Source organism: Maylandia zebra, linkage group LG14, assembly GCF_041146795.1.
Source record: "Maylandia zebra isolate NMK-2024a linkage group LG14, Mzebra_GT3a, whole genome shotgun sequence".
NCBI classification, from domain to species: domain Eukaryota; kingdom Metazoa; phylum Chordata; class Actinopteri; order Cichliformes; family Cichlidae; genus Maylandia; species Maylandia zebra.
Window position 1 is genome coordinate 19,785,618 of NC_135180.1, and position 27,507 is coordinate 19,813,124.

General features: G+C 39.9%; 1 protein-coding gene across 3 annotated transcripts in view; it reads right to left on the reverse strand.

The window, feature by feature from the left end:
• zgc:172282 (leucine-rich repeat and fibronectin type III domain-containing protein 1-like protein) overlaps positions 1-10,112 on the reverse strand; it is a 207,829-nt gene extending 197,717 nt beyond the window's left edge. For 2 of the 3 annotated variants that reach the window (XM_076892408.1, XM_004543829.3), the window contains exon 1: positions 8,825-10,112. The gene's annotated coding sequence lies outside the window, so the exon portion shown is untranslated. The remainder of the gene's footprint in view (positions 1-8,824) is intronic. The other variant, XM_004543830.3, reaches the window with a different exon arrangement.
• Positions 10,113-27,507: the final 17,395 nt, after the last annotated feature.

A 27,507-nucleotide genomic window follows, 5' to 3' on the forward strand; every position in this document is an offset into this window, starting at 1 on the left:
TGAGGTGGGATGGCGCCACTGAACCAGCATCTGTTGCCATGCGCATGTACAGAGACACGAGCGCACACGCACAGACTGTGTAGACATTTAAACCCCTGCCGTAGTGGACAGCATGTCACTGTGTTGAATACATCAAAAAGACATAAAACTATAAAACAGCACGATGCCATATCGCAGTCTTAACACCTACAGCTTTATTGCAAAATATTCATTATTTTTTTCCATCTCCTCGTCTCTCCCTAAGTTTCTGTCATTCTTCTTCCGTTACTTTTTTTAAACTTTTTTTTTTATTTCATTCTCGTTTGTCTTCTTTATGCAAACAAAGAATTTGGTCTTAACTTACCTGCCTCACTGAATAAAGGTCAACTCCTGCACATAATCCAGTTGGATTCAACAATGTAAACATTACAAAAACCACTACATGTGTTTTCCTTGTACCCTATAGATGTATACATTGCTTCCCCACAGTGATGAAACAGATTTTCCGTGGTCTCTAAAACTCAGTGAGTTTCTCTGTGTGAGTTCCATTTATTTTCTGCTGACTTTTTCACACAGAGGCATCAATCAGTTGGTCTTACACTCCTCCAGAATTTACACTTCTCTTCAGGTTCATTTTTCAATCTGACATTGACAGAAGGAGAGGATTTTATATGATGCCAAAAAATAAATGGGTTTATTGTTCCAAGTTACTGTATTTTGAGCAGGGTTTTGATTGCTTTTCTAGCTAATCATAAATTGATAAATTATGAGCATGAAAAGTCGGACTCACACTAATGGAGCACTATTGTCATTCAGTATTCATCACTTCTGTAATGTATCGTATGATTTTATTAATAGAGACAGTACCTGATTGTGCTGCTGTAAAAATACACAAGACTGAGACAGATTCTTGTCCACGCTTCTGAAAACCTCGATCCACTCCTTCCTCGCCAAATCAAGCTTTCCGTTTTCCAGCTTGGACTCAGCATGGTTCAATAAACTGTAAACATGATCAAGAACCCTGCATTGTCAGCTGGCAGAAGCAGCAGTGTTATGGCTTTTTTTTATAGTCGCATGTCTCCCATCAATCACCCACCTCTGGTGCTCTCAATCTGAAAGAAGGACCCACCTGTTTGATTATCTGAATTATAATCACCTGAATTATTGTACAGTACACATTTGACTACTGTGGTTAAAAGTAATGGCATAATAGAAGCATTTACAACCCAAATAAATCAGAGCAATCATGAAGGGACACAAGTCTCTGTCCCTCCACTATGTAGGAAATATTTGCCTCAGAACTGTTTACACACAACATGCAAATCCACTGTCTTTACTAAAGCCATTTCAAAGTCTGTTATTTACATTTTTCAGAAATACGCTTAATGGCTATCTTGCAGAGATATAGATCAGATGATTTGCTGTACAGATGAAATTCTCTACAGCAGGAAATTGTGGTGAAAGTTAAGTACAAGTGAAGCAATGTTGCCTAAAAATTGATACATAACTAAATAAGATAACATAAAATAGTTTTGAGAGGGATTTTTTTTTGTTCTAAAATACATTTAATTAATATGTCATACGCATACACAATCACCAAGGAGCTGAACGCTGTTTATGCATCAGATTGTGGAGCCAACCATGCAAGACCCAGTGCATAGCAACAGATTGGATTCAAATTGCATTAAAGAACATGATATATTAGGCACACAGCACGACAAATATAACATAATATATAACATCATTAATTCAGTGAGCTGTAAAGATGCTGAATTTTCTAGCAAGAGCAAAACCACCACTAAGCACAAAACTGTCCAAGGTGGACTTAAAAGAGAGCGTGGTTCTGTCCAAAATCCTTGTCATGCAGTAATCTCTACAGCCTTTGTGGCATAGAGGACTACATAGTGAGTTATTTGCAAAATTGCATAATTGAAACTCATCAAATGAATCAGCAAAACAAATTAATACTGACAAACATTCCTCTAGTAAAACCAAAAATTAAAAGTTAGTAAATCCAATACTCGTAGTACTACTCACATAGGAGTTGATAAGCATACAGCCACATTACACATAGCAGTTGTAATATTTCACTTTCTGTACAGTTGATTATCTGAGGCCGGCATAATGGTAAGCAATGTCTTGCCAGTCGCTTGGATAGAGATCAGTTGTAAACTACTTTTCATCACACAGTACAAGAAAAAGCAAAATGACTGTGTACGCTACTACCCAGTGGTAGTACATAGAGTAGGTAGTGATTTTGGACCAAGTCCATGTGTGGCCAAGACGTTTTTGTTGGTTCCCTACACACATGAATGGGATTAAAAAATCAGACAGATCACGTAGGCTTTCCAAATCTTCTTAAGCCTAATGGATCCCATTCTCTGATACAAGAGTCGTTTTGTGAAGCTCTTTACTGCTTTACACCTATTTCTTTACCAAATACTTTGTGTAGGAAATACCTCTTTTATGCTAGTGCGAATCGTCTAATAAAGTGGTAAATTAAAATTTTGTCGTTCACTGTGGAAATCCCCACACAGCTATATCCCTGGTGCTTTGTCAACATGTCTCCTTGTTGCTGTATCGATAGCTGACAACCAGGTAAGACTCAGTTGTGTAATTTTTTTTTTTTTTCAAAATGTAGTACCATTGTAGGGACATCTCAATACCCTAAGACATAGGCAGCCATCACGCTTTCCTCTGTCTTTAACTTTAACCAAATTCAATTCAATTCAGGTTTATTTATAGAGCACCAATTCACAAGAACAGTTGCCTTCTGGTGCTTTATACTGAGACCCTATAAAATTCTGTGGTTGGGGCAGCTATGGTATTAGGTTTATATTTACCATTTTTAGCATCTGTATACTGAGGACTGGGGTGTGATGAAACAGATGTTATACTGAAACACCGTAATGACCAATAAAATTATTACTTTTACTTTATGAAATTAAATCCAATGAACCTGTGGTCTGTCATTTATTTCTCGCTTTCAGCAATGAGTTTGGTCTCCGCTGCACTTAACGAACAAAGGCATTTGCATGTATTCTGATTTTCTGACTCACAAATGGGTAAAGGTGTTTTTTTCAAAATACCCAAAACAAAACAGTTAAATTGGTTTTCCACTCGTGAAAACAAAAAGCTTTTCTCACATGAATAAATATATTAATATTCAGAGCAGTGTCATGGATTCTCTGACTTCAGAGTGCAAATTGGTCTGTTTATGATCATTAAACCGTCCATTTTTTTAACCAACCAACAACATCATTCATGGACTCAGAGCATCTGCTTTTGGGAAGATAACCTATAGTAATAAATATACATTCATCCACATATATCTCCAGTAATTCCAGGACACAATAGTTTATATTTTTAACTGCTTCAGGTGAAAATATTTCATATTTATATTTCATGTCATATTTTCATAAAACTGTGCTTCTTGCCATTAAGAAATGAAAATAAAACATGGCTTTCATCCAATTTTAGTTTTTCTTAACTGCCCGAATGAACTCTCCTGTTGTTGGCAAGCACAGAATTTAGATGTTTCCTGTAGTTAGTCACCCGTTTTACACATATGACGGGAAGGATTTTGGCTCACTCCTCTTTACAGAAACTCTTGGCTGCTGCTTGGCAACTTGAAGCTTCAGATTTTCTATATGATTGAGATCTAGAGGCTGATTAGGCCACTCCATGATGTGAATGTGCATTTTCTTTAGCCACTCCTTTATTACCTTTGCAGTTTGTTTCAGTGTTATTTTATTGTTCTTATTCTGCCATTGTTTTACTAAGTGTTTTATCCTATTGTAAAGTGTCCTTGGGTGACTTGAAAGGCGCTCATAAATAAAATTTATTATTATTATTATTATTCTGGCTGAGGGAAGGAGGTTCCCATCTAAGATGTTGGCCACTCACTCTAGTGAAGTCGTCTTTTATGTTCAGCAGAAAAATAGCCCCAAAGCATAATGTTCCCACCTCCATGCATCACCATGTACCCCAACCAGAAGCCTTGGACGAACCTTGATGTTCGTCTCCTCCTGAAGGCCCGCTACACTGCCTTTAGGTCAGGAGATGCACACGCCTACAGCACAGCCAGGGCTAATCTAAAGAAGGGCATCAAAAAAGCCAAACACCATTACAAAAAGAAGGTAGAAGAACACTTCTCCAACTCCAACCCCCGACGCATGTGGCAAGGACTCCAGACCATTACAGACTATAGGACCACCAAACCCTCCCCCGCATCCTCTGATGTCTCCTTCCTCAACGAGCTCAACAACTTTTATGCTTGTTTTGAGCGAGGGAACCCCACAACCACAACAGACATGACGCCAGACCACCAACCTCTGACTCTCTCCCCCACCGATGTAGGAGCGGTGATGAGCAGGATCAATGTCCACAAGGCTGCAGATCCTGATGGCATGTTCTCAGAGCGTGTTCTGGGGAGCTTGCAGGAGTATTCAATCTGTCCTTGGCCCACACTGTGGTACCGGCCTGCTTCAAATCCACCTCCATCGTCCCGATACCCAAAAACTCCAACCCATCTAGCCTCAATGACTACCGCCCAGTAGCACTCACCCCCATCATCATTAAGTGCTTAGAGCAGCTGGTCCTAGCACACTTCAAATCCTGTCTCCCCCCCACCCTGGACCCCCACCAATTCGCATACTGCAGGAGCACAGAGGATGCAGTCTCCATCGCACTGCACTCTGTCCTCTCACACCTGGACAACAACAACACCTATGCCAGAATGCTGTTTATAGACTTCAGTTCAGCATTCAATACAATCCACCCCTCACAACTCATCAGGAAACTGACAGACCTGGGCATCAGTTCTCTCATCTGCAAATGGTTACTGGACTTCCTGACCAACCACCCCCAACATGTCCGGCTGGATAACAGCTGCTCATCTACAATCACAATGAACACGGGTGTACCACAAGGCTGTGTGATGAGCCCTTTCCTCTACTCCCTCTTCACCCACGACTGCAGACCTGCTGATGGTTCCAACACCATCATTAAGTTTGCAGATGACACCACAGTGATTGTCCTCATCAGTGACAATGATGAGGCCGCCTACAGGGAGGAGGTAGATCGTCTGGCTGAGTGGTGCGACACAAACAACCTGCTGCTTAACACCGAGAAGACCAAGGAGCTCATCGTGGACTACAGGAGGAATGCTGACCCACATCCACCCATCCACATTAAGGGGACGGCTGTGGAGCGTGTGAGCAGCTTCAAGTTCCTGGGAGTCCACATCTCCGAGGATCTCATCTGGACGACCAACTGCTCCAAGCTGGTCAAGAAGGCTCACCAGCGCCTCTTCTTCTTGAGGACTCTGAGGAAGAACCACCTGTCCTCAGACATCCTGGTGAACTTCTATTGCTGCACCATCGAGAGCATCCTGACCAACTGTATACGGGAACTGCTCTGCCTCGGACCGGAAGGCGTTGCAGAGGGTCGTGAAAACTGCCCAGCGCATCGCCGGAGCACCACTTCCTGCCATAAAGGACATCTACAGGAAGCGGTGTCTGAAAAGGGCTGGGAAAATCATCAAAGACCCCAGTCACCCATCACATGGACTCTTCACCCTCCTGCCCTCTGGGAGGCGCTACAGGAGCCTCCGGACTAAGACCACCAGGTACCGGAACAGCTTCTTCCCCACAGCTGTCAGACTCCTGAACTCTGCCTCCTGACATCTGACCCACGTTAAAGTCATGGACTGAACATACACACACCCACAACCACCTACACACACACACACACACAATGGACAACTGTACCCTCAAACACACAATAATAACATGGACTGAACCACCACTCACAACCACTAGCACTTTATATAGCCTCTGTAGAAATTATCCACATATCTCACTTGTCTTAACTGCACTACTGTATAGTTCTGTGTAAATAATCATTCTGTACATACGATAATTTTTAATCCTACAACTGTTTATAACTTGCATAGTTCACATTTCTGTATAACTGTATATCTCAGATTTCTGTATAGTTTTTTATTTCATATTTATATCCTGTTCATAGCCTGTACATAGCTTGTACTCACTACAGCCTGTACATACTTATAGTTATAGAATATTCATAACATACTTCATACCGTGTACATTATAACATACCATAATAGACCCATTTCTGTAATATACTTACATATCTATATTATTGCTAATATATATTGTAATATATCTATATCATGGCTAAAGCACTTCTGGATGGATGCAAACTGCATTTCGTTGTCCTGTACCTGTGCATGTGCAATGACAATAAAGTTGAATTAAATTCTATTCTATTCTATTCTATTCTATTCTATTCTATTCTATTCTATAACTGTTGGAACAGTGTTCTTTGGATCATACTCAGCATTTCTTGTCCTCCAAACACAGTGACTCCCAAATCATTTAGATGTTCACTGGCAAACTTAAGACAAAAAATAAAATAAAAAAAACTTAAGACAAGCCTGTACATGTGCCTTCTCAGCAGGGTGCTCTTGTGGACACTGCAAGATTTCAATTGATTACGCTGTGGTGTGCTACCAGTGGTGTTCTCAGTGACTGTGGTCCCAACTGTATTCAAATCACAAACAACCTGTGTAGTTTTGGTCTGGTCCATCACCTTTCTCATTATCATCCTCATCCCATGAAGCAAGATCTTGCATGGGGCTCTACACCTAGGGAAAGTACGGTTCATTCTATATTTCTTTCATTTCTGAATAAGCGCACCAGCAGTCGTAACCTTCTCACCAGGCTTCTTGCTGATGGACTTGTAGCCCGTTCCAGTTTTGTGCAGATCTACAATTTTGTCCCTGATGTCCTTTGATGGCTCTTTGGTCTTGCACATGATGGTGGAGAGGTTGGATTTAAAGAAATAGATTTTGTGGACACATGCACTTTTTGTATAATGAATTGAGCTCATGACTATGTGCAGTTGACTAACTATGCAAGCCAGAATTCTGGCTAGGTTGTAGGGATTCAAATATTACTTCTCTTAATGGCATGCAGATCAATTTATAACTTTTATGCAATGTGTTGTTGTTTTTTCTGGGGTTTTAGTTGACATCCTGTCTCTCTCCATTCAAATGAAACTGCCATAAAAACTAGAAACTCTTCATTTCTTTCTAAGTAAGCAAACTTACAAATTCACCAGGGGATCAGCTAAGTCCCCTCACTGTACACGAGTTTTAACTCCTATTATACAAAAGGATGAATGAAGAGTATGTTTGTGTTAGTTTGTGGAAAAAAGTCAGCTTTAAATTTTTTTTGGTTTATACTTGCCATGTTTAAGGCTTAAAAGTTTAATCTCAACAAAATCTTTGTTCTCTACTAGAATTTTACTGCTGCAGTCTAAAGTGGGTCATGATCAGTGGTACAGTATGCTGACAGCAAGTGCTCTTCATGATTCCATTAACTTCCAACTGTGTAATACTGATCATATGCATAAAGAACTTCACTGTGATCTGAAAGGCATTAAAATATCATCATCAATTGAATCTTTCAAAATATTCTGCCAAGACAGCAATTTGAGCTACATTCAAACACGCTGCACTAACACGAGCCAGGAAGAATGACACAACATAGGCAGGAAAGATTGAATTATCAGAACAAAAAAAGGCTTCAGCTAAGCCACAGGTATACACATTCCAATGAAGACAGGAAAACCAGAAAAGCCCTCCCTGCAAATGTTGTATATTCTTGCATGTGTGTTTACATGTGTTTTAAGGTGGCTTAGAGCCATTGCAAAACCCAATCAAAATGCAAATGAAGCAGTTAGGGATAGGAAGAATTTACCAGGTAAAGAGGAGCTGATGAGCTGACACAGCAACTTAAATTATTGGCTTCGTAAATCTATCCTTCCTGCCTTTTTTTTTAATGGTTTCTCCTCCTGTCTTTATATCTTTCTGTCTCCATGGTGCAGCAATGGCAGTTGCGCAGCAATCCATTGGATAATACCACATAGTGTCTCCAGCATAGATTGATGGAGTGTTCTACACTTGGCCTCCATCTTTTTAGAGCTTTCTTGAGCTCTAGCTTTCCTCACTCCTCTTGCACAGCGTCTTGATCCTTCTCCCCACCTGCACCAGTAAGCTAACCCCTCCTCACCTCACCAACTCCCCCCTCATTCTATTTGATTCCATTACTTTCACCCTTCCCCTTATATTCTCTCTACTCACCTTTCCAGCAGAACCCTCTCTCTGGCCATTATGCCCTGCCTTCTCCCCCTCCCTATCACAGAGCCCATCTCCTCTTCCTGCTCCTTCTCTGTATTCCACCTCAGCACCCTCTCTTCTGCCCTCTTCCCCTATCAGATCCCTTTAAGCCCCTCCTGTCTCACTTCTCTCCCTGTTTGTTCTCGTCTCCACAACGGTTTGGTTATTCAGTTCTGCCTTTCTTTCACAACCAAGTCACCCTTTCCCTCTTTAAACTCTCAGACTTCTCTTTTCACCCCATGTCCTGCCACGGTCTCTTAACATATCTCCTTATCTGTTTGACACATGTTACTTCACACTTTACCCCTCAGCAACATCATCCCTTCTCGTCTCACCGTCTCTCTTTTCCTCCTGTGTTTAATCTGGAGAGAGGATATCACCATCTCTGAATCGTAGGGGAGAAAAAAACCCACCAGCGCCATTATCTTCCCATCTGCCATCTCTTCTGTCTCTCTGTCTATGTACTCAACTCGGCTCTTCTAAAATTACAAACCAACCTCTAAAAAGCGATGCGGCATTTAAAAAAAAAACAAAAAAAAAAACGAGAACATGCAGACGGGGGAAGGTGGTTGAGGGAACGGGGAGAGAAAATGGTGCGATAATCGGACAGAGGGGAAAAGTAGATAGACACTATCATACCTGCGCGTCTGCCTCTCCTCCTGTTGTTGAGGCTATGTCTCCTCTGGTTATTTGCTCCCTTTTCAAGCCAGGTGAAGAACTCGAAAGAAAATACTAAATAATCCCCTTTCTGATCGGAATAATTTTCAAGCCCAATAAGAAAATATATCCACTTTTTTATGTTGTTGTCTGACACCGCGCAAGGCTAACCGCGCTGCGGGGCTGCTGGAGGGGAGACGGGGCAAGGCAAGCGTTTCAATTTAGTTCCCGTTGAGTTTGCATCAAAAGCCCTTTACGGGTGCAAGGCCGGTCGCAGTCTATAACCTACAGCTATCCACTGTCCGCTAGTGATCCGCTGGGACAGGACTGTAAGAGAGAGGGGGGAAACGCCGTTAAACCGGCGCACCGCTGCGTTGAGCGCTCATTTGGACTCCATACGAGCTCCCCCCTGTTTCTGTTTAGACTCCGTTAATCGGTCATTTGAAGGAAAATACACAAACGCTGGAGGTTAGTATCGCTGGGTTCCCGTGTCTAAAGAGTGGAGGAAAAGCGATGTGTAGTAAAGGAAACCACGCTGGACTCATTTGCCGGTCTCCCCTATGGGTGATCTCCGCTTCCCCATTCAGCAGCTGCCTCTGCTGTCCTAAGGTCCAATCTTACTCCTTCGCAGCTCTTCGTGTTTCATCTGTAGACGCCTGAAACAAAAATCCTGTCAGGGTAATGGTGGGTAGGTGTTATCCGTCCCAAGGTCTTCCACAGGTAAAAAATAAATAAATAAACAAAATAGGTGCACGAATTTGTAACTCTTCTCTCCACCCCCAAAAAACAGAAACTATAAAATCACATAGCTCAGTGAAACCGCTGCTCCCCTTTTTCCTCTACACAAGTGACTTTGTCTTGACCTCTCTCTGCTCTCGGCGTTGTTGTCTGTGAGGAAAAACACAGGACCACACCGCGGGCAGCCGGAGGATGGTGGACGAGGCGTTATAGGTCAAAGAATAAGGCGAGCTTCAGATGGAAGGAGAAACAAATTTCGCAGCGAAAGAAAATCCCACATTTAACGTCCTTTAGCTCATTTTAAAAACCCGCTCTGATCCGCTACGATGAGCAGTCCCTCCTGCAGTTACTTTCACACTGTGCGGCGGTTTTTCCCGGGAGGCGATACGCCCACCAGCCCCGCTCCTGTCTGTCTCCTTCCCTCCGTATCTGTGTCCTGCTCTGTCTACTGACAAGTCGCTGCTCCGGGATTACAAGCTGGTGATAACAGATGGATGCCTTATGACGACGGTGGGTGATGCCATCGCCTGGACCTCAGCCTGCAGTAGCTGAAGTTTAGGGTCTGTCAGGACACACAGTAGACAGCCACACTGTCAATAGGTTCTCAACGTGTGGAGCAGGGACTTGAAGAGGACCACGTGAATGCAGTTACAGCTGCAAAGCAGGAAAAAGCTTACATTTTATCAGTTGTTATTAAAGGTAGGCTATCTGCTCATGTTCTGGAATGCACTACTGTTGACAATAAAAATCACTGCCAGTAGTCTTGGTTCAAGCCAGTACATATGCACAAACACTGCTCACTTATATCTGCATATCGCTGTTTGACCCTAAGCATAGCTCAGGTGCAGCTGCTCTAGGTTGCCAGTGGAGGCAAGAGAGATGAGATGCACAGCTCTTGTCTTTAGTCAGGAACCTCCATGTGATGGGAATGACTGGCTTTACTTTCATCATATGTGATGTCAAAGGCTTTATGCCTGATAAATACTTGTAATTACCACTAGGAGGAAGAGAGGAGCAGACACTGAATTATGAAACATAAATAATATTAAACGGGTTATGTTAATAAAATTAAATATCACATTCATCAAAGTCTTTCCGTTAGGTGTCCCGGATACTGCGGATTAAGAGCTGTGGTGATGAATGTTACCATTAGAGATGGCTGAAACAGCAAGCGCAGCGGCAGATTAGTGTGCTCACTTTCCAGATTCTGCAGGATTTCATAGATTATAAAATGTGAGTGTTCTACAATTATCTGATTAGCAAGAGGGATAAATTATATGGTGCGTTATTGGCAGTACACCAAACAGTTCAAGGTTGCGGTTGCTAGTGGTGGTGGGGCCGGGAGGACAGGGGATAATAAAGAGATAAAGAGAATAACAGAGGAAGGCAGAAATAAACAGATTTAGAGAATGGGCAGAGATCAGACAGGGGTCAGGAAAAATGAAAACTCTTAACAGTTTGTTTCATCTTTAACCTCTGCTGAAGTACTGAGCAATATAAGCTAAAGGCTAGTGTTATAAAATCAAATAAATATGTGCATTTTTGAGAGAGATTGGCTAAAAGGAAGTAAAAGGGGAGGTGTAGAGGCTTTGTAAGTGTATATAAGGGAACTATATACAGTAGTAAAAGTAACTCCTGGTGGCATTTAAAAGCAAAATGTGATGAGAATTTAATAAGCCTACAGCAGTATTGCTTTGGCTACTGGTTAGAGACTCTTTTTTTTCCAGATGCTTCTTTCTTTAGCAATGTTTTAATTAGACCGGGTGTCCCCAGGGTTTAAACAGCATTAGCAAATTTTGGAATCCTCAAATGAAGAATTATCACTGACCTAAAGGATCCTGTCAAGTTGCATTAGTGAGTTGTATAAATACTGGTGAATAAACTAGTAAACCAAACAACTTTTCACATACAGATCGAGCCGTGATGCTGAGTGAGAGTGAACAAAAAGCGAGAAAGAACGAAAGAAAGAAAGAGTGGGCAGAGGGTGAAAGAGATACAAGAGACAGAGGAGTGCTCATTGTAGAATTCTGTGAATCGTCGCTGCCTTCAGAAAAGCCACAAGGATTGCACATGCAGGGCATCACTTGGTCAGTGTCCTCCAATAACAAACCTCCAATTATTTTATCAAATTTTTCACAAAGTTAGACTAAAATAACCTTTAGTTGTCACGACTGCACAAAGCCCCGAAATGTCAAAGCAGCTGGTTGTAGACACTCATTGAGTCAAACCAAACTGTTACAAAAGCATCTGCACAGACCAGATTTTAACAAAGGAAAGGACAAATATGGAGAGAGTAACACAATCCTGACGCAAACTCTGGCAACATGTTCATCCTTAAATAGAGAGTAGGCCTACACGATGGCAAGCCACCAGAGGAGTGTGACTAACAAACCCTAAGGAAGGAAATTGTTGGAAAAATTCAGACTCAAAGAACAAAGAACTGGAGGGCAAGCCATGGCCAGACTTCTCTCAAGAAAATGCATAATTAACTTTTATTTCCAACGCAGTTTGAAAATCACAGATGTTTACTTCCTCTAATTCTAATCATTACACTTGTTTTTCTCAAAAATATGAACAAAACATTCCAAGAGTTACACTCCCTCCTGCTCTGTTGCCACAAATTAAACATATCTACAGTGCACAGTTTTGTTAGCTGAGCAAAACTGAGGATAAACCAATTTAACAAGTTCAATTTTTAGTCTTTTCTCTTTTTTAACATTATTGTAAAGCGACATAGCTTTGGGGATGTGGCTGTATGGACAGAACCAGTCATTTAACACCAAGCGTCTCTGGGAAATTGAGGTAGGCATGTTTTATGATATGAAAAAGGTTTTGCAGCTCCAACTATAAAAAGCATGAAAAGCTCACAGCATAAAAAGGCATACCCGATTTAAATGTAGCCAATCTCCTCTTTAAAGTAATCTCCTTGTGCACCTTTGCTAATTTGAGATTAGCCCCCTGGAAGTCCTGTTCTGATAACTTCCATGTGTGTATCTCCAATAAAACAGGATCTCCTCCACTTTATCAAAACAACCCACCAACTTGAATTTTACTTTGAGATACAGGACAAAGTTTAACTGTGGTACTGTATGAGTATAAGTATGTGATGACATATATGAGGACAGCAAGACAGTGTCGAGGTGTCCTTAGTAGCAACAGATGGATTAAAGGTGAGGGTGGGATTACATCAGGGATTAGCTCTGAGCCCCTTTTTGTTTGCAGTGGTGATGGACAGGTTGAAAGATAAGGTTGGGCAGGTATATCCGTGAACTATGATGTTTGCACGGGCATTGTGATCTGTAGTAAAAGTAGGGAGAAGGTGGAAGAGAGTCTGGAAAGGTGGAGGAATGCACTGGAGAGATGAGGAATGAAAGTCAAAAGAAGCGAGACCGAATACAGATGTGTGACTGAAAAGGGGACATGTGTAGCAGTGAAGATGCAGGGAGCAGAGGTAGTGAAGGTCAACCTGAGGTCAACCATCCAAAGCAATGAACAGTGCAGAAGGTAAGAGAGTGCAGGCAGGGTGCTATCTGAAAATAGCAGCAGATCTGCTAAAAGTTCAGAAGTGCGCCGAGAGACAAGCCTGAGGGGGAGATCGCCCAAAGCTGAACCAGGTGAGGTTTTTGCTTTTTATGGGCAGAGGTGCAAAAGTTCATTTACTAAATCCCAGAAAGTTGACCTTATTCATCTGGAAGTAGGAATCATTAGAATGAACAGAATCAACTTTCAACAAATCAACTTTCTGGAATTTTCTTACCTGGATTATTGAGCATTCACCAAGGGTTAATGTACTAAAACAAAAATGACAAATGTTTTGAGTTTGCTAAGTTTATGTTTAGCCTATGTGTTGTGACAAAGAGGCCCACAATTACTACTTATATTATGATTATTGATTGCTAATTTTAACTTTTATTTATTTATTTATTTTTAAATGCCACCACGTTATTGTAAATCAATGTTTTACATAGTTATACTATCCCTTGCTGCTTTGTGGGAAATTTTTACTGTGTTTTTACACCACTGTGGCAACTTGCTGTGTTTCACAACAGTAAAGCCTGTGAAACTGAGATAGAGTTGAGATAAACACAAGAAGAAGTAGAGACAGTGTAATAGAGGAAGGAGGAAGGGAGGGAAGGAGATAAAGAGAGACGGAAAAGCCTCCAACCAATTCAGCACCACGGACAGTGCTGCAGCGGGATTCAGCTGCACAAGGCCGGAACAAGCTTTATCCTCATAGAGAAAAGCCAAAAGCTCTACTCAACACGGTCTGATCTCTCTCACTCCAACTCTTCCGCTCTCTTACACACACACTTATCCTTGTATTTCTCTTGCTCTGTCCTCTCTTAGACGCATACTGATGCGCATGCACTTGCAAACACACACACATACTGTACAGTGTGTTTTTACTCTTTGTGGATCAACATCCCGAAGTAGTCGACAATATGTCAAGCACATGTGTGTGTGTGTTTATGTAAAATTCGATGCTCAGCGTGGTAAGCACTTTTTTTCCTCCATCCTTAGTCACCAAATTTAGAAACGAGGCACAAGTATGAGACGGGTTCAAAAGGACACAAGTGCATTTGGACTTAGTGGCAGTAGGGAAAGGAAGAAGTGTGGAAATAAAGAAAGTTAGTGTGAGCTAAATAGATCTGGGGTAGCAAAGAAGATAACAACAGGGTATGCGACTCCTTTGTACATTATTATTGGTGTACGGTGCATATGTCATTACCCCCAGCTCTTCCCATACTGGTACTTGAACAGCACCCTTTGCCTCTATTTACTCCCCTTGCATCAGTTTTTGATATAGACAGTGAAATCTGAAATAGGAGAGTCTGGAAAATTTCAACTTAGCATTATGAAAGTGGAGGTGGAGTGGGTGGCATAAACTGCTTGACTGATTTAGGTTAAAATATAGCCTGTTGCACTATTTGCAAGACATCAGAAGAAAAACTTCTTCTTCATTTTGTACAAGTGTTTGGAGACATTAATGGCACCAGCTGAGAACACTTAGCTATGGATAAATAGATGCCATAGCATGTTGAACAGAATTCAGCGATTTCCACTGAATTCTGTTCAACAACCCTCCATGCTAGAAACTGACGGCAAAGAGATACTGACAAGAGTCACTGTGTGTCAACCTGGGAGTGAGACTTCCCTCTGACTGGTCTCCCAGTCATGTCTTTTGCTATGGCCTGCTTTTAGAAACAGCTTATCGGAGAGGAGCCTCGTGGTACTTTCCAATAATCATACAGTAACAGACTAAATTTGGATTTAGCCTTACTGCCATGTCCGCTGGGTAGTCACACATTTTTTAATCCCCTTAACTCTGTAGGTCCCTGTACAATGATCAAGCATCAATCAACATCCTGTCTCTTTCCTATGGTCTCTCTGTTTAGCTCTGACAAGCAAGTTACCTACAAGTCTGTTTCACAACAATGACTGGGTGTGAATATTGCTGTTCACTGACTTGTGAAGTACATGCTATAATATCAAGATGTGTTTTTTGAATATACTATAATAATGAAAATAAAAATAATGAATGGACTTGAAATTGGGGTTACTCCATAAATTCAAACCAATGATAGACAAATATAAAAAACAGGAGTTTAGTGGCACTTAAAGAGTAATACATTTCTCAGTGCTAAAGTTCAATATGTCACTTCTTTGTATCCCTAAAATAGTCAATTTTCACAGACTGCAGGTAAGCTCAAACATTGGGATGAGATTTGTTTTTTGCAAAGTATGTGTCCTCATTCTGAACATACAACTAACCCATGGTAGATATGTAAAGAAACTAAAATACACTGGGCTGAGAAACCAGTTCACGCAGGCCTTTATCCAGCAGTGTCACACTGATAAATTAAAGTATAATGAAATTGGAAGAAAGGATCTGTTCCAAAGAAACAGACAACTGGCACCACAAAGGGGAACTTCTTCACCTCAAACCTGCAAATTAAAGAAACACATGCCTCAGAGGAACTGGAAAAAGCTTCAGCTCAGTGCCATTCTGGGTGGCAGGAGAAAATGTATTGCTTAAATCATATGCTGTAAAGAAAAAAGAAACTGAGTCTATGCAGTTTGAAATTCTTTACACTTTGGCCTCTTTTTAGTTATGCCTTCCAGACTTTTGAGTCCAGACTTTAGAATGTTGGCCTCTCCATCTGACTTTGTCAACATTACATTGAACTGTTCTCCAATGGAAAAGAAACTGTTTTTGTGATCCAGGGAGATATCCAGCTTATGTCAAAAGAGGAGAAATATGCTGATAAATAAACTCAGAAGTTTATTTCAATGCAGCGTCTTTTTGGGTGACTAGCTGGTCACTTGTCTCTATGGAAAAGCAAGTGCTTTGTTCAGATGGTGGGCAATCTTTTACTGTGTGGACTTTACTTCTGTGGCCCTTAGCTTCATCACGTCACTTGTGCGCTTTGGTGCCAATGCAGGAAAGTGTTTAAAGTAGATCTAACTTTGCTTATACATTTACTTCAATCTTTCTTCTTCTGCCATTAGACCTCATGGCAGTCCTATGAACTTTTTGTGGAACACTGATTTTGGATTGAGGACTGTTAATGGGTGAAGGTTTTGAACTTTAAACCCTTTAAGAAAATGTTGCATAATTGGTTTTATTTGGTCAAAGAACCAGATATGTTTATATTTGATTTTGTTTTGTTTGTTTTTATCAATTTATGAACAATAAGAATGTTTCACCAAACCTGCCACATATTATCTTCAGAGCTCAAAATGTTCTTTTGATTTTGAAAAGCATTTGCTATTTGCTATAATGACAAAAATAAATAAAAATGGAAAATAGAAACCTTACCTTAGCATCTGTTTCATGTATGGAGAGTCCAACTTAGTGCAATGAATTGCACTCTTTTAGGCTTCAATAGGTTGGAACTCAGAAGCAAAACACAAAAAAGGCAGGACAAACTGAAAGTTTGGCAGTTTTTGAGTGTCCTGGCCGGACTGGCTGAAGGGGAGTGATACAGGTGATAATGGCGTGAGGGAGCAGTGAGGCGTGCCAGCGACTGGCAGAAAGTGGACAAGCAGGTTGAAGGTTACATAGAGCTTGTAAGCGGGTTGATGAGCAAAAGAGTTGCCTTAAAGCACAGAAAGAGACAGTTACATTGACAGTTACTTGAATAGATTTATAAGAAACTAACACATTAAAGTGTCTGATACCTCATAGCTGAAGGAGAGGTGACTGGCTGAAGCACCAGTGCGGACACACTGCCAATACCATAATGATAAGCAGATGTACCAGTTGTCTTCAGTGAAGGATCTGAAGGAGGTACCATGCTCATGGTGCACACAGGGACAGAGAAGAACCGAAACAGAAACACATAGAGGAGACGATGGTACCTTTGTGGCATTGCCAAAAACAAACAAACAAACAAAAAAAGCGTCATTTGACCACAGGGGGGAGGGCATTGCAATTTGCAAAAAACATGCTTTCCCTATCAATGCTTAAGGCTATGCTTTTAACATGATCAGAGCATGTTGCTATGGCAACTGTGCCCTGCTCACCTTATTGCTGTATGAGTTATTTAAAAAAGAAATTCCAATTAATTGTGATGTGGGTAGTTATTTAAGTTATTGTATAGTGATAAAGATATTAAGTAATTGCATTTTAGTAGAAAGGGAAACTTAAAAAAAAAATCTCTAGTGTAAAATCAGGAGAATAAAATAATTTCTTAAGCAGCCTGTTTATTTCCAGAGAATTGGAGAAAGGGGATGGGGAGAAAGAGATGTTATAGTGCTGTCCTTCAGACTAGCAAGGTTGCAGTTTAATGGAGCCAGCACGAATGCCTCTCCTGACACATCCACCCCACCATGACCGTCAGACAGAAACAGACCAGTGGCCACAGAAAGAGAGAGAGAAGAATAAGGACAGAGCCATACTGAGCATCATAGATAGATCGACAGATAGCTAGGTAGGTAGAGAGAGAGAGACTGCCAGGTCATGGCCTGATGTACTGATGGAGAGAGTGCAGATGGAGAGAGGGATAGGGGCCCTGACACTACCATAACATGGCCATTCATTATATGTGAAAGAAGACAGAGTGATGAAGCAGAGACAGGAGAAGAGAGAAAGAGGGGTGTGTTTAACATAGTAACATATGTGTTACACTGGAAATGTTTACTTAAATTCTGAATATGACTTGACACTTCAAAGCTGTATTGCTTTTTGGTATTTTTTGTTTTTAAGAGAAAGATGAGAGGGGTGTTTTGTAAATAGCTTGTTGTAAGTTGGACTTGACTTGAGCAGATCAGCAAATTAAGGACAAAGGGATTTAGAGAAATATGCAGTGGCAATAGTACAGACATTCTGTACTTACGCATACGTACACATAGTGTTAAACTCCAGTAAAAGTTGAAGTACTGATTCAACGTCATTACTCAAATAAAAGTGAAAAAAAATACTCAAAGTTAGAAAGTAAAAACAACTCTTTGGAGAACGTTTGTACCAGCTATTTTTGTGCAAAGCTGGCTGAACCTGCTACATTAATGTTATAATAAAATAATATTAGTAGATGGCAATACAAACTTTGTTTTAATCCACAATTTAATTCTAGTAAATTTACTCAGCTCGACTCAGTTAAGTAGAACATGAATAGAGAAAAGGAAGGAAATTTTTTAAAAAGCTCTGTTTTCTGTTGCCTACATAATAGAGGGTCTCTTTACCTCTAAACAGGGAAATGAGTACAGTCAGGGGTTAAAGTGGATTCAGCAGGTGGGGCGTCATAATTATTTCTATTGTGTGCTCCAGCAGATTTTGTTAATGTACAGGCTGCAATCAGCTGACCTGTGCCGCTGCTGCTCTGCGGTTGAACCAGATGTCAGCAGGTGTTTCATTTCAGTACACTATCTATGCTGTCTTTTTTCTAGACGGTATGAGGTTGGTATGAAGATGGAAGTCAGTCAATGAATTTAAGCATCATCAGCTAAAACTCATATTAATCTGTGCTACACTTGATGTTGCCTGACCCTGAGCATGAAACCACAGCCACGGTGCACCAGTCAGACACTGTTCTTTACTTTAAATCCATCACATTACATCAAACTAACCTGTTTATCCTTCACTAACCTGCAGAGTATTTTATGCAACCTTTCAAATAACACAGTCTGACTCAGTTTGATGTGCAGCACATTTCATAGTATAAAAAACATAATGTCACATGTAGAGACCCATGACATGATTTAAAAAACATGAGGACTTACTTGTAAACTTTTCATTTTCGGTTTATCATATACCATTGAGCAGTTCTTACCTTCAAATCTAACCTCTCTTGTTCCTCTCTTGCCCTTTTCTTTCTTATCTTTCTCCATCTCAGAGTGAAGAGAACTAATAGAGACTGCCTTTGAAATGACCTGTTATTTTGCTTGTCTTCTGTAGGGCTAGCTGAAGTACTGCAACCGCACCTTAAGCTCATTTGCTCTTGCTCAGATGTTGTGTCCGAGCAAGAACAAATGAGAGTGCACAGTGAAAGACGGTAAGTAAGTAAGGAGGATCAGTAAGGAGGAGAGATCCTCCCCCACTCAACATCTTGAACTCTAGACTCTGAATTACTATAACGCTTGCTATTATATTCTGTTTTTCATTTATATGTCACATGACATGGAAATTTCTGTGACTAGAGATTAAGAGATCTTCACAGATTTGTCTTGCTTTTGAAGTTGTTTTACATGTATGAATTTTTACAGCCCCATTTGCAAGATGTTGAAACCTGTTTCTGACATTAAAATAAAAAAGCAAAAATGAATTTAATTTAGAGCAATTATGATTTCATAAAGAACAAAATTTGCTTGTTACAACATTTTACATGTTGTCTTTAGTATTTGTAGTTTTTTGAAATGAGGTTAAAGTAAAATTCAGAAGTTATGCGGCAGTTCCATCTCACTAAAATACAATTTATGTATAAATGTATTAGTGTGATTGAGCTGCTCTTCAGGAACGTGCTCTAAAAGTGTATATCATGTGTGTAGTAAATAAATACCAAAACACACTGAAAATAAACCATGAAAGAAAAAAGACCCCCCAAAAAATGAAATGGAGAAAAGCAAAAATAAAAGCAGCTACAATTTAATTTTGTGGCAGTCATGGTCGTGGTGCTTCATAGGTACTGGAGCTCACTGATTACACCCATGTGCATGATTGAACTGTAACTGGTTGCTAAGGTTAAATACAACTGACTGAATGAAAGGGCCTGTGATGAGTTGTGTAAAGTGTGACATCATTTTGAACACCTTTAGATTTCCTGGTGCGACAGGTAGATGTACATAAAAACATGACAAATGTGTAGCTACTACTATACTCTAACAATATTTATTTCTACATTATTTTTCTTTATTTCACATGGGTTCTGCTGCACACTAAGCAGTGGTTGTACTCGACATGTTGGCTTAAGGATTTTAGAAAGTTTGCCAACTTCAGGTATGTTACCATAGTCTTCTGAAATACTTTTAACAGGGAGATTAGTGGAATGCATGAGGACGAATATAAAGACTTGCAGGTTCTCATTGTGTTTCAGATCTGAATTATGATGCATAAATATTATGAACACTTAACACTGCATGTAAGTGAAACATCTGGCACATGTTTGAGGAAGATCTGCAGTTCTCTATGTATTTGTAATCTTATTCCATTACCCTCTATGTCCTGAACCTGTAAAGAGTTCCTTCTTTAGAATTTGCTCTATTTTTTGCTTCTCTTAAATCAGGACAGCTTCAAATTTGGAGATGATCCAAACCCATATTTTCTCATATAACCCACTGGTGAATGAAGCTGGGACTCTTAGTCCACTAGATTAAAATCACCACAGTCACTGACCAGCAGCACTTTGGTCACAAGATGAAGGTAAGAACAGAAATTGCTTTATTAGCTTCCAGGTTGTTGTCTTATTCTGAGTATATGGTTTGAGCATGTCATGCAAAAAGGAAACACAATGTGCAATGAGACTAGCGCTCACTGAAAAATAAAAGAAAGAATGACTGTAATCAATCATGCACGATGTAAAAGACATAGCACACTTTTACTCACTAGTCAGAAAAACAAATGAAAAACAACGTAATTAGAACAGACTGCTCTTGTAAATAATAAAATAAAGAAATCACATTTATAAATAATGTGGCAGTAGCACTTTCTTTCTGGGTTGAATATGCATGTCCCTGCAGTGGTTGCATGTGTAACCATGGGGAAAGTCTGCTGTGCAGGATGTTTGGAGCGTGGCTTTCATCAGAAAATGCCAGTAAACGGAACATCACACAGGGTCTTATTACTGTGATCTTGAAAAGGAGCTGTTTACTTTGACGGGACATGGTCTCCACACTGAAAGAGATAGTTTTCACATCACTATGTAGTCTGTGAAAAACAAAGTATAGCCCACCATTCAAAAGCTTATAAAACTGACTTTAGCAGCAATAACTTGAAGTTATTGCGTTCTGTATGATATTAATAATCTCACACATCATTGTGCAGGAATTTGGGCCCATCATTCTTTACACTTTTGCCTTAGTGCATTTAAGTTTCAGGTGCCGCCATTGCAGCCCAATGGGGCTGAGGTGTGGACTTTGGCTGGGCTACTAGTACACTTTGTCATTCTGTTGTAGATTTGCTGACGTGCTTTGGATCTGCATGATCCACTTTCAAACAAACTTTAGCTTTCAGACAGACGTCCTCACATTTGACTCTTGAATACTTTGATACACAGAGGACTTCACGCTCATTCGTCTTTGGTCTTGTCTGTCCAACAAAAATTGTTCTGAAAGTCTGGTGGATTGTTCAAATGCATTTTTGTAAATTCTAAGGAAACCATTAATACAGACTTCATAAATGAACCCAAACAGTCCTCTCCACCCTGACGGCAGCCACAGGATTATTGACATATTTGCATAAAGCTTTATTTAAAACATCGTGTTATTCAATATAAAAGTTCAGTTTTACTTACCTCTTGAGTGAAAGTCCTTGTTTCAAATTGGTTCTGAGAAAAACACAAAGGGCTGAGATGTGGTTTTGACAGCTTCAAAACTAATAAAGATATGAGGTTTCTAAATGATCTGTTGTCAAGATTTGAATCAAGCAGTGTATTTAAAATTCTGATATGAAATATTTACTGATTTTGTTTGGTTTTAGCTCTTCTGCATGAGATAGGCCAACAGTGTCTTCTAGTGGTTTGAAAACTGTATGCGTTATGCTCAATCATCCAAATAAGAAAATGCCAAAAAGTTGATTCTGTTCATCTGGATGTAGTGTTTTCAGCAGGCAATAAGTATACTTAAATGCTACATCCAGATGAACAGAATCAACTTTTTGGGATGTGTGTTATGTGCTTCATGTAGATATATTCTTTCCACACTTGAAGAGTGGCAGAAGATTATTCCTGATACAGATTTTTAGGATCTCACAGTCAAGCCCAGGGAATCATCTCTGTAACTTGATAAGTGGTGGTGGTCTCTTTGTGGTCTAGAATCCCCTCTTGGGTCCCTGCCTTTCTTGGATCTTGGTACATCTAGGTGTTTTTAAAGACTTGTTTTCTTGGCAACTGTCTGTTTATCGGTGTTTCCAGCCATGTAAAAAACCGAAATTTGAACTCTAGAAATTTAGTTTAAAGTAAATTTTCCCCGGGCGCTGCATTGGTGGCTGCCCACTGCTTCACTGGGTGAATGGGTTAAATGCAGAGGAACTATTTCCCTATGGGGACTAACACATACACATTATTATTATTACAAAAAGTCAAAGAACAGAGAATTACAGTGATAATAGGACCTATAAAGATCTTTAATTGCCCTGATCCTACTGGGTAACGAGAAAACATAGTAAATTCTAAAACTTATATTTAACTCACCTGAAGCATTATTTCTGCATCCGTTCCAGTTCACTACATATTTGATGATATTAACATGATCCTTGTAAATGCACTAGTAAGTATGCAGAACACTAACGTGTGCCTGCATTTGCAGGTAATTGTTATGCATTTACAATGTAAAATTGTATGTATATGGGGTTCATCAACACTTTATAGTCTGAGTGCTTTGTTAAAGCACTCAGACTATAAAGTGTTGATGAAGATGCTCTTTCCAGAGTGTTTGCGCCAAGATTAGACACTCAGCAGGTAAATAAACTGAGTAAGTGTGTGTGTGTGTGTGTGTGTCAGATAAGAAAAATATTTAACATGGACAGGAGCATACCCCAAACAGAGATAAAGATGGCAGTGACTCAAAATCCTTAAAATTGAAAGTTTTATTAAATGCATTAAGTAAACAGCAAGTCTTTGGAAGAGAAAGGTTGAATACCAAAATCTTTAACGTCACACAGAGACAAAAACATATGAGTATGGATGGGAAAAGGGTTTTAGCGTTTTTAGACAAGATGGTTAAGAATTAGAAATGAGTATATTGGGGGGACATTTATGGAGACTAAGCTGGAGAAACAGGGGTGAGATGGTTGGACATGTGCAGGGATAGTGGATATATATTGTACAAAGGATGTTCAACTGCCAGGCTGGAGAAACACCTCTGAAAGATTCATGGATGTAGTGAAGGAGGACATGCAGAAGGGACAGGTTGAGATGGAAGCCAGAGATTTGCTGTGGCGACCCCTAAAAAGAACAGCAGAAAGACGAATAAGTCAATATGTGCCAGTGAAGTGTTGCTCCCTGAGTTAAATACTTGAAGGTCAAGTGTAATCTGTGACTCATTCAGTGATTTCAGGTTCCATGTGACTCTTCTCATCCCCAGTCTTGTGGATTATTGCGGCTTAGTACATTATTGTGCCTTTATGTTGTATATTGTATTCATTCCTTTGATAAAATCACCACCACAGACACCGTAATAGTCACTAGCCAGAGTGAATATTTGCCTTCTGAAAAGATCATTAGTCAGTGTGTATGCGTTTGTGCGTCCGTCCGAGCACGCATGCGTGTGCCTGTGAAAACCCAGATTCAATCAGTCTAGTTAATTAGCAGCAGATGTGTTGCTTCCCAAATTAGAAAGTGATGATTCAGTGAAAGCACACCAGCACTCTGCTGTCTTTCTCAAATACATTTGGTGAAAAAAAATCAATGGAAAGATATCGATTTGTTTTTTAAATATACATTGAAAGGAAAGCGCTCAGTGCATTTTCAAATAATTTAGCCTACTCTAACATATGCAAATATGAGGTATGTAGTTTTGTGGTTTCCTAGTGTTTATTATGAGAAGAAAGCTGGAAGGAGCAGTAATGGTAGTGATAGGTGTCAAGCCAAGATACACATCTGGAAGCTCTGGTGCTCATTGTACTACATTTACTTGTAAATACTTAAGATCCGGTACTAAAAGCAGAGTTAAAAAGATATAATTGTAATGTTTTTCTCAACAACCACCTTTTTCTGTTTCTTCGCAGACCTGCATTTGAGATGAAGACAGTAATTTATTGCTATTAATACACATTTTCTGTTGGGAAGATGTCAAAGTTGGGTGTATCTCCTGCCCTACCAGAACAAATGCAATTATCAGCTTCTGAACCCTTTTGTCACTGACTGCACATTTCCAAAACTGTCACTGGTTCACTAAATCTGAGTTGGTGTTAAACACTTTTTATTGTTCTGAAGTGGTTGTGGCATGGCTCCAAACTGCTCATTAAATAATTTTATAGTTACAATCACCCAAGCGTGCTGAGCTGAGCACTGCAGCAATGCTACCATCATCAGGACTCCAGAAGAGAATGGCGTGGCACAGCCTAGCAGACCAGCCTAGTATGGAACAGCAAAGAAAAATTACATTTAGATGACATTTCAGCACAGCAGAGAGTGAAAAACCATAGCAAAGCAAAGAACAGCGAGCTATAGCATAGGATATACAGTAGGTGTGCTTGACTAGATTAAGAGAGAAAACGCTGCATGTTACACCTTAGCATGCCAGATGAAAGCACAATATTTCAGAGAAGATGGAGAAAGAAAGAAATGAAAAAGGGTTAAATGTGGGTTTCCCCAGGTGTTCTGTTTCTCCCACCAAAGGCAAGCCTTTTAAGCAAGACCAAAACTCTCCCCATGCATAGTAATGCCCTTTATTAGACTTAGCCTTACAACAGACTACCACAAGCTGACCTTGTACATGTTACGGTAGTCTCCAGGTTCACTGAGACCCTGATCAAATGAGCAGAAACTTTATTAATTATTAACACCTGTTTTAATACTTACTTAATACTCCGAGTCAGCGCTGTGTTAACTGCTCTGTGAGGGTGCATTTAGGATTACTTTGTGCTAAATGCTAGCATCAGCGTGCAAAAATGCTGATAAAGAACAGAAAGGGTTATTGTCTTAGTTAAGACGTTAACATTTGCTAAACACAGCACTATATGGTCAGTTAAAGGATGAAATGATTTCAGTTCCTCATTAGTTTATCAAGGCAGAAATTTCAAGACACCCAAAAACTGCTGAAATGCTTCCTCTAAAACACCAAATGCTAAATCAAGTAGATGAAAAGTCAGTCGTTACTGTCAGGTGGCTTTATGCTGCAGGTACTGTATGCAGTTTCAAGAAAAATCCCTCCTATAGCTGTTAAGATATTTGCAGGTTTTATAGTGCATGTCCTCTTGCATATGCTGCAGCTGTCTGGATAATTTCGTGCAAGAACCGAAAACAAAACAGGTGTGTGTGTGTAAGAGAGTGGTAGCAATGTAAAGCAATAGGTTATGCTCTGGACTTGAACTCACAACATGTCAAGTACGTGAGATGCCCCCTCTGCTCCACAAAGCGCTCAGCCCTGCTGTGCTCTGTTGTGTTCTGTGCTGAGGCATTCTGTTTCATGCCAAGCAGGCTAACTACACTGTTATGCTTCGGTGGTGCAGAACGTCAACTGCATCTGCTACACTAGCCTGTTTGTGTATGAGAGAGGATGAATAAGTATGAGGATAAAATGAGCAACAAAGAGGCCGAAAGGAAGCTGAGAGGGGTAAAAACAATAAGGAAGTATGAACCATAAGGAAAGTGTAAAAGTCTGCATGGTGAGGAAAAACAAAACAAGTTTGGTGAGAAAGAAGACGAAGAAATGAGGCAAATGCTGAGAGATCAGTTCACTGCACAAACTATTCGTTCCAATCTGCTTTATTTATTTATGTATTTTTTTTACTGGGTGAATCTGTAACAGTGTGATTTGGCACAGTGAGGTTGGAGAAAATTTTCACATTTCTGTTACGATATCTGCATCACTGAGGTCTCTGTGTTATCTGTTGCTGCTTACAATAATATATATATATATATATATATATATATATATATATATATTGTAAATTAGTATGAGTTTGGTTCCTTTTGGCAATTTTGTCTTGTTTGGCTCTCAAACACTTCAAGACTATTGCTGTTGTGTCTCCTGACTCTAATATGAGCTCAATTCAAACCTGCACTGTTGTTCCTGAGGGTTTTTTTCTCAACTTAAATCCAGCACATAACAAAAAGACAAAAACAAAGAATAGAGTCTAATGGGTAATTTTTGAAATCTCATAGTTACCCACTGGTGGGAAAAAAACAAACAAGATACCTTGCGGACAATGGCAATTACTTTGAGAAAGGAGATTTCGCATGTACGTAAAAACATAAGTGTTGTGAGTCTGTTACTAATAATGCTTTGAACTGGAGTCAGGTGAGGTGAACCACAGTGCAGTCATACCGGGGTGTGTTGACTCCTGCCCATGGCGTTGTTTTTATGGGCTCTCCAAACAGCTATCTAAAGCCTTCTGGCAGAATATTTATCAAGAGCATTGCAGGTTTCTTCTAATATAATATTTTACAGCAACACAGCAACTTGGAGAGGAAAAGGATGGAAAAAGAAAAACAGATGAGACTAAAGAAAGATGCGAGAGCAAAAAAGCCAGAAAAAAATAACTAAATTAAAGCCTAACAATTTAATATCTATAATAACAATAATAGGTGGTTTTATATTATGTGTGGTGTGGAAGGATTTCCTAATAGAAAAAAAAAATCCCCTGCCTCTGCAGTCCCCTCAGTCCTCCAAATCACTTTAGCATTTTTCAGCTCAGTGTTTTGGTTTCCTGCAGGCTTGTTTCCAGTTGCACAAGGCATGCTAGCTTGTGGCTTTTTAGAGATTAAGGAACATTTAGCAGCTAAAAAGCCAAGAATTTCCCTAAGGAACCAGACAGAGATGAGACCACTGCTAAAGGGAAGGTGATTATTGGACCTAATGTTAATTAATGCTAATGTTGGTCTGTGTCAGCTGCATCTGTAAATAGTATGCAACTAGGGATATGCTGATCACTTCAATAAAATTGGTTTCATAAATGATTAAACACATTTTTTACATTTTAATTTTAAACTGAAACAAACACGAACTCTAGTTATTAAAATATGGATGCCACCTTCAATTTAATTAGAGAACAAAATGATAAAGGAAATGAATTGCTCTTGTGAATTAGTCTTGAAAACTCTGTTCAACTTTTATTAATAATCAAATTAACAATTATCAATAACAACAGTAATTATAAGGACAAAAACTAATAATGGTTGAAGGATTTCAGAGTCCTAAAAAGCAGAAAGCATTTGTGCAAAGGGTTGTAAAAGTGAAACACTACACATGTAATATATTTACTAACCTACACATGACAACGGGTTGTGTGCAAGAAAGTTAGAGAGGGAATGTGTGTTTGTAAGTGTGAGTAAGTGTGCACATTGAGTCATGCCTGCATGGCATGAGCATGCATGTTAGGACAGAGCAAAAGAACGTGTGAAGCCAGAGCTTTGAATTCCCACTCTGCATATGTTGTTCATTTAAAAGCAATCCAATGTATGATCCCAGTGGGAAATTGGTCTCAAATTAGCAAAGTAGATAGTTAGACCCTGTGTCTGTGTGAGGCCTCACATCATCTTAACCTTGTGGCAAAGCCAACAAACCATTAATCACATAATCACACATCAGTGGGCCGAGTCAGAAAATGC